At 40.9% G+C, this 8,522-nt stretch overlaps 1 non-coding gene across 1 annotated transcript; it reads left to right on the forward strand.

Annotated features, from left to right (window-relative positions):
- Nucleotides 1-1,018: 1,018 nt before the first annotated feature.
- Nucleotides 1,019-1,125, forward strand: LOC145117891 (small nucleolar RNA R71). Its single transcript, XR_013712884.1, has one exon. It is a non-coding gene; the product is annotated as a small nucleolar RNA R71 (small nucleolar RNA).
- The last annotated feature ends 7,397 nt before the right edge of the window (nt 1,126-8,522 follow it).

Here is an 8,522-nt window from a genome sequence, read left to right on the forward strand (position 1 = left end):
ATATTTGGGCATTTGTGCGACAGCTTCGATGAAGGGTATGTTGATTTGAAGAGCCTTTATATGATCTAGAAACTTCTGGTACTCCTCTTCCTGCTTCACTTTCTTAGCTCGGGCTGGGTATGGCAGTGGACTCGCCGAGTCCATATTCTGTACTCGGCGAGTAGAGCTGTCAGATTGAAGATTTTGATTTTCTGCTTCCTCCTTCTGTGATTCTTTGGGTGCTTCATTCTGAATAGGGGCCAGAGGAGTGATTATTTTCCCACTTCTTGTTGTGACTATGTTTATGTGCGCGCCTCGTGGGTTGTTTTTGGTTTTGCTAGGAAGTTCGCCCGGTGATCTTTGGTTTATTTGTTGAGCAAGTTGCCCTAGCTGCGTTTCTATGTTGTGGATAGATGCTTGCTGGTTTCTAAGCATGGTCCTTGTTTCTTGAATTGCAGCATCATGATCACTATGTCTTTTTTCTGAAGCAGCTACAAATTTGGTAAGCATTTCTTCCAAACTTGGTTTTCTTTCTTGTGATGGCTCCTCCTTTTGGTAAAAACCCCTTCCCTTTTGCTTGAACTTCTCCTCCTTAGCCTTCTTGTACTCGTCATAAGGGAGCCACTCTTTCTTTGGTCTACGCCAATCTTCATCATATCGGTCCCCACTTGAGTAACAAACTTGCACCTTTTTGTTGCCATTCTCATCCAAATAGCAGTCTCTAGTAAGGTGAGGCCCATTGCAATTTTCGCAACCCACCCGAATAGCATGTATCGTTTGGTCCGTTTTATCCATCCTCCTATCCATGGTTTTTAGCATAGCCATAACTGCTGACAAGTCTTCTGAAGCTGCATAGGCGACCCCCCTCGTCACATCATTTCTTAGATTGTGGTATTCTCTAGAATGCTTAGAGAATTCTTCAATTAGTTGCTTTATCACTGGAGGTGCCTTTTTCGTGAGTGGACCTTGCGAGTCAAGTAATTGTCTAGTGGTAACATTTACTCCATCATAGAAGATGGAGACTTCTTGTTGACTATTGAGGTCATGATGTGGGCAATTCCTTAGCAGGCTCTTGTACCTCTCCCACGCTTCATATAGTGATTCTCCAGCTTGTTGTTCAAAGTTAGCTATGGCTTTCTTTAGCTTGGATATCTTGGATGGCGGGCAGAATTGATCAATGAACTCTTCTTTCATTTGGGCCCATGTAGTGATAGATCCTGGGGGCAATGACTTGAGCCAATCCTTGGCAGCACCCTTCAAAGTAACCGGAAGCATGCGAAGTAGCTGAGTTTCCCGAGGCACATTTGGAACATTGAAATAATCAGCTACATCATTGACTTCGTCCAAGTGTTTGTAAGCGTCTTCGTGGTCTTTGCCTGTGAAGGGGATCTCCTTAAGTAGAGCCAGGATGTGACCCTTGAGCTCAAAAGTAGCAGTAGCGGGGATTGCGGGTTGCACAAGTCCCAGTCCGGTATCATCGCATATCCTCTTCTTCCATTCCCCCATGGGGACTTCATCAATGTTAGCTCGGCGTCTTCTTTAGTAGGGTCTTCGATTGTCAAAGAGGCGTTGGATGCTCCTGATTTGCTGCTCTTCTTCTTGCTGAAAACGAACTTTACGTTCTTTAGTGGCGAATTCCTTGAAGAAGCGGATACTCCAACGGATTTTCCTTTGTTGTTCCCTAGGGCGGATTCCGGGTCGTCTAGAGGAGGGATCAAAGGTGTATCAGATCCTCGGGTCCTGAAACAACTGCAAATAAAACAAGAAAAACGCGTAAAAAGAACAAAAATAAAATAAAAGCTAAAACTGTGAACAGTGATGGACTCGCCGAGTTTCGTCGAGTGCACTCGGCGAGTTCAAGGTAAAAACAGAAAAATTTTCTACTTAATTTATTAAAACAGGGATTGATCAAAACCTATACTAACTACTAAATTACCTCAGAATTAACTTTGTGTAAGATAAATCCCACACAAATGATCGATAAAAATAGAAATTAGTGCTAATTTAGAACCGTTCCCCGGCAACGGCGCCAAAAACTTGATGTGTGTAAAATGCACTGGTTTTAATCCTACTTTTGAGTTATAAATTAAGCACACGAAGGCAGTGAACCTGTCTTTTAGTGGTATAGTTGGGTAAGTAGAGTGTCGAACTCAGGGAACGGTAAATTAAAACTAAAGACTAATTTTATCTAAATTAAATAGTAAATATGGGTTTTCTCTAGTTTTACAAGACTAGAAACTTACTAATACTACTTAGGCTAAGAACTAGAAAAACAAAGATTTAACTGAATTTAATAATAAAAGGGACTTCTGTTTAGTTCAACTCAATTGATCCTATGGTTGATATTATGGTAATAGTGCAATGGATTAATTCTTCTATTGGCTACCGATTCAAGTGATTAGCCTTGCGTTCGCTACGGTAATCCTTAGAAAACAAACTAACTCAAACAGTGATTAGTTGTCTAATTTAATTTAATTCACTAGATTATTTATTCGGGTTAATTTAGACTTGTAATAGCTAACTAAATTGGTCCTTTAGTTAACCTCTTGCTAATGGTCATCAAACAAGCTCACACATGAATTTACCTAATTTTTCTTATTAATTCTAGTTTCACGTTCGTTAGTCCTAGACATATGATAAAGTGGTCACATAAACATATGGGGTTGATAATTAAAAGATGTTCATACTATTTAATTATCTTCCTATTAACAGAAAATTAGTTATCATTCACACACAAGGTTCTTTAACAAGCTAAAATTAACAAAATCACCAATATTTAATTAATCCTACCATTAATCAAACCATAATATCAATTTTGTATCCCCAAACAGAAGTTTAAGAGTTTTAGCTCATGATTGAGGTAATTAACAGCAATAAAACGAATTCTAATTGTCTAACCATAATTGAGAAACAACAGATTAAGTAGAATGATGAGAAGGTGCCTCAAATCTTCTTCGGAATTGGATTCTAGGTTGTATCTTCGTTCTCTAGGGTTCTTCTGGCTCTTCAATCGCAACTTGCTTCTCCCCCAAAGGTTCCAGCCGTCCTTCCATCGGATTAAGACCCGCTATTTATAATTATCACAAAACAGGGGCTACTCGGCGAGTAGGTCGTGGACTCGCCGAGTACATGCGTGGACTCGTGTTCGGCAAGGAATCTTGACTTTTCTTTCGGGAACATTCTAATGAACTCGCCGAGTACATGCGTGGACTCGTCGAGTAAGTGTGTAGTTTTCCCTTTTCCTTCATTCTTTGGTCTCTAATTGCTTCTCCTTTTTCCTTTCTGCTTCCAAGCATGTCTTTTGGACTGAAAACACAATATAAGCATTATTAAGTACCTTTTGTCCATATTATGCATATAATTAGCCAAAAATGAATAAAAATATATGTTAAACATATGATTAATTATGCACATATCACTAGCATCCTATCATAACACATTGGTGCCTTCGACCCGCTAAACATAGTGAGGAAACTCACCTCAGACTGCTGAATCTCACAAATAAATCTCTGACTGTTGGCCCACTAAAATCTTCGCCCTGTCAATCAGAAAATAACATCCAGTTAATACTTGGATCCCGACTCACACTAAGAGTCCAAACTAGGGTAAAAGACCTTTTTACCCTTTCCCTAACTAGGCCGAAGGCCAAGGCCCAATCCAAGTGTTCAAAAGGCCCAAATTCCAAAATAATCACCCAAACCCCAAATATGGCCCAATTTTCCAAATTGGGCCCAAATCCCTTCATGGGCCTTCAACCAAAAGATTCCAATAAAATGGCATTAGCCCAAAAATAGAATTCTGATGGACCAATAAGGCCCAAGACTACAAAGTTCCAATATGGGCGCATTAACGAGAAGCCCACAACTCTGAAGCCCACTACTAAGTACGCAGGGCGTACTCGCTTTGGGTCTTGTACGTGCAACGTACCAGCTTGTACACCCAGCATACTCTCCAGCATGGCCAACCTCCAACATTCAGCTCTTAATCGATTAAGACTTCAACCCAACACTTAGATCTGACTTCCTTAAGGTGGTTTATCACGTAAAGTTGGCAACTTTACGTGCATGCATGGCTTAATGGGGCTCTAGAGCTCAAAAGATCTTAACAAATGACTTAACACATGCATGAGTCTAAAAACACCATAAGGTTTACATCATTATCCTAAAGGAGCCCTTAATATGTCCAGATCTAAAAGGCTAAACTCCATAAACGACCTTAGCTTAAAGGAACAAACCAAAAGGGACCAAAATAGCCAAAAACATGCCAAATAATAGATCTATGAAATGAGTTGGCAAGGTTTGAACTTTATACCTCAAAAGCCACGAAATGAATATGCTAAAGTTGGATCTCTAAGCTACCTTCCAAAGTATGAGTCTTCAATCTTCTCCTTCCTCTTCAAAATGCACAAAACACACTAAAAATGGTTCACATGAGCTCAAAAGCACCACACAAATGCTAAGGGACGAAATTAGGGTTTTGAAGATATAGAGGTTGGTTAAACAAGGCCAAATGAGGCTATCATATGGTTTGTATAGGGTGTAATCCTTAAAATCAGGGTTTCTCAAATGCTCACGTACGCCATACGTACTCCATGTATGCCCATCATACGTGGATGAGCTCCGCGACCAACATCGGGCTAGTACGTTGAGCGTACCACCGAGTACGCCCCGCGTACTAACTTAAGGATTAAAATGTGATGATTTTAATTAAGAAGGGTTAGATATGAAACATACCAATACAAGTTTTACAATTCTCCCCCACTTGAATCATACTTCTTCCTCGAAGTCTGCTGCTCCAAATAATTTCGGATAGTGATCCCTCATCTCATCTTTTGGCTCCCAAGTCCACTCTGATCCCTTGCAATGTTGCCATTGCACTTTCACCAACCCAACAACCTTTTTCCTCAAGGTTTTCGTCTTCTGATCAAGAATAGACATTGGTCTCTCAATATAATTTAGGCGGTCACCCACCTGAATATCTTCCAACTGTACCACTGCGGAATCATCCACTAAGCACTTCCACAACTAAGGCACATGGAACGTGATATGAATCTGACTGAGCTCATCTGGAAGATCCAATCGATACGTAACTCGGACCACCCATACCAAAACCCTGAAAGGACCGATATACCTGGGGCCAGCTTGCCCTCTTCCTGAATCGGATGACACCTTTCCAAGGTGACACCTTCAGAAGAACCATATCCCCCACCTGTAACTTTAGCTCTGATCGACGTCTATTGGCATAACTTTTCTGCCTACTCTGAGTGATCTGAAGCCTTCTCCAAACCTGTTGGATCAATTCAGTGGTCTTGAGTGACACCTCAATACTCCCCATAACCCGTTGACCGACCTCACCCCAACAAATCAGGGTCTTGCATTTCCTCCCATAGAGCATCTCAAAAGTAGGTCAGTCAATGCTGGCGTGATAACTGTTGTTATATGAAAATTACGCTAATGGAAGATATGTATCCCAACTCCCACCAAAGTCCAAAACACACGCCCGAAGCATATCCTCTAATATCTGAATCGTTTGCTCGCTTTGATCATCGGTCTGCGGATAGAATGTTGTGCTGAAATGGAGACGAGTACCCAACTCTTCATGAAACCTCTTCGAAAATCTGGAAGTAAATCGGACATCTCTGTCTGAAATCACAAAAATCGGCACCTCATGACGTGCCACAATCTCCTTGATATAAACCTCAACCAATTTCTCTGCAGAAATACTCTCTTGAATCGGGATGAAATGCTCGCTCTTGGTCAAACGATCCACGATGAGCCAAATCGAATCCACTCTACGTGCAGTCAGAGGTAACTTCATGATGAAATCCATGGTAATATCCTCTTATTTCCACATAGGAATCTCCAACGGCTGCATCTTGTCATGAGGTCGCTGATGCTCGGCCTTGACTTTCCTGCAAGTTAAGCACCGCTCCACATACAAAACCACATCCCGCTTCATGCATGGCCACCAATAACCAGGACGAAGATCCCTAAACATCTTTGTCGCCCCGGTATGGATGGAGAACCTAGACTTGTGTGCCTCCTCCGTCAGAACCTGATGCAAAAGGCCCCAATACGGAACCCAAACCCACTGATGAAGATTCAATAACCCACGACTATCATAATCGAAGGAAGCCTCCTGAACCATAATATGCTCGCTCTTCCTTTGCTCTTCCTTTATAGCCTTGACCTAAGCCTCACGAATCCAATTAGACGGCGGAGTAATCATGGTCATCCTCAAACATATATCCCTCATTTGAGCCACGACCGCTTTGCGGCTGAGAGCATCGGCCACCACATTGCCCTTCCCTGGGTGATAAAGGATTTCAAAATCATAATCTTTCACCACATCAAGCCACTAGCGTTGCCTCATGTTCAGATTTGGATGATCCTACAGATACCTCAGGCTCTTGTGATCCGTGTAAATAGTACAACAGACCCCATAGAGGTAATGCCGCCAAATCTTGAGGGCGAAAACCATAGCCCCTAGCTCCAAATCATGTGTAGGATAATTTGCCTCATGAGGCTTCAGCTGCCTTGGAACATAAGCGATCATGCGACCCATCTACATCAACACTGCCCCCAGACCCATGATCGATGAATCACAATAAACCACAAAATCCTCAACACCCTCCAGTAGGGTCAAAATCGGTGCCTCACACAACTGCTGTCTCAAGGTCTCAAAAGCTGCCTGTTGCTCAAGCCCCCAACAAAAAGTGATCGTATTCTTTATCAACCGAGTCAAAGGGACAACTATCTTGGTGAAATCATGGATAAACCTGCTAGACCAAGGAAACTCTGAAACTCAGATGGAGACCTCGGAACCTCCCACCGTATCACGGCCTCGACCTTATCCGGATCGACCAGAATACCATTCTGGTTAACAAGGTGCCCCAGATGCTGCACCTCGCGTAACCAGAAATCACGCTTGGAGAACTTTGCGAAAAGTCTCTATGTAGTTGTAATTACTTGAGTTTATGAAACGAAATCAGAGTATTGAAATAATTATGAACAAAAAATGTAAATATAATCTGGTTGGCTCAATTATGCTTTTGAAAAGTATAGAGAATATTAGAGTACAAGATGTAATGACTTCGAAAGATCCCTCTAACTCTAGTACTAATCCCATATTTATAGGGATGACAAAATCATACAAAAAATACATAAGGGACTAAATATTATATATTCGACACTAATTATGCCCTTATGCAAAAAGAACTAAACATTCTTCAATACTAAGTCATGACCAGGAATGCTTCGACACCTCACAACTAATTTCGACCCCTACAATCTCCCCCTTTGTGAGCAGTGTCGAACCTATGTCATCGGCATCTGGACCGCTTGATGTATAACTCTTGTTATCTCCGCATACCAATTAATAGTCTTTCGAATTTCTACTTTATCACCATCGTTGTTTTTCTTGCGGCTATTCATTAGAACAAGCAAATTTGTATATTGAGAACTTGTATACTTTTCCACATCACAAACTTGGAAAAGATACCTGGTGTTTCTTCCTTTCTTGTTTTTCCCAATAAAAACTATTCCCAAAGGCTTCAAACAAGTTTCACCATCTTCATAGTTTTTCAAACTTCCTGATCCTTTTAACATCAATATAGGCATAGTAACTTCTTTTCCAATTGTTAAAGCTAATTCGACATCCGTCATTGCAAGACAATCAAAACAATTGTCAATGAATAGCTTTATGTGTGCATGGGCAATCAAGAAGTCTTCTTTATTTGTCATTTGGAGCTTCGAAACATCAACTCCCTTCAATATCCTTGCCACACTGATAAGGTCGTTAAGATTCATTAACAGGAAGTCTGCAACCGAGAAGTGAAATGCAACATTATTTGCTCGGACCGCATGAAATCGAAAATTCTGCAACACTCCTTCGAATAACACATCCTTGGAAATGTTGAGGACTCTTACTATTTTCACCAATGACCAAAATTCCTCTTTTTCTTTGCAAGAACAGCATGGAATCGAAGCTTCAACCTCATGAACTCTTCTTTATATTGAAATTTGTCAACAATCTGATATTGACTAGAATTGAACATCATTTTGTTGATCGGGAAGTCTAACTGATTGAAATTAGAGTTTTTAGTAGAATAATTCTTCTTGGGAATCTTCTGGAAATCATGCATTTCCCTATATAACACCGTAGCTTCAAATGTTTCATAGTTGTAATGTTTCCTAGGATCACCCTTTTCCATACCAAGAGGGTTACTTTTCCTTTGACGAAGAATGCTTTGAATTTTTCTTTGCCTTTCCATTTCTTTTTTAAGCTAACCTTCTTCTCTTCGAAAATAGGTTCAACACTAATACCCTTTCCCTTACCATTTTCTTCTTCATTCAATTGAGGTGGCTTCGATGAACTTGATTCCCAATGACAATTCCTTTCACTACAGGCCTTGTTGTATCCATAGTGGAAACAGTTGAAAATGAAGTCTTGGGCAATGAAGTAGGAATTTGAGTTGACATTACTCTGCCAACAACCCTCGCATCACTTCCATACTTTGATGAACCACTTCCCCCATACCTGCT

The sequence above is a fragment of the Lactuca virosa genome, chromosome 5, assembly GCF_052849685.1.
Source record: "Lactuca virosa cultivar CGN04683 chromosome 5, Lactuca_virosa_CGN04683_v6, whole genome shotgun sequence".
Lineage (NCBI taxonomy): Eukaryota > Viridiplantae > Streptophyta > Magnoliopsida > Asterales > Asteraceae > Lactuca > Lactuca virosa.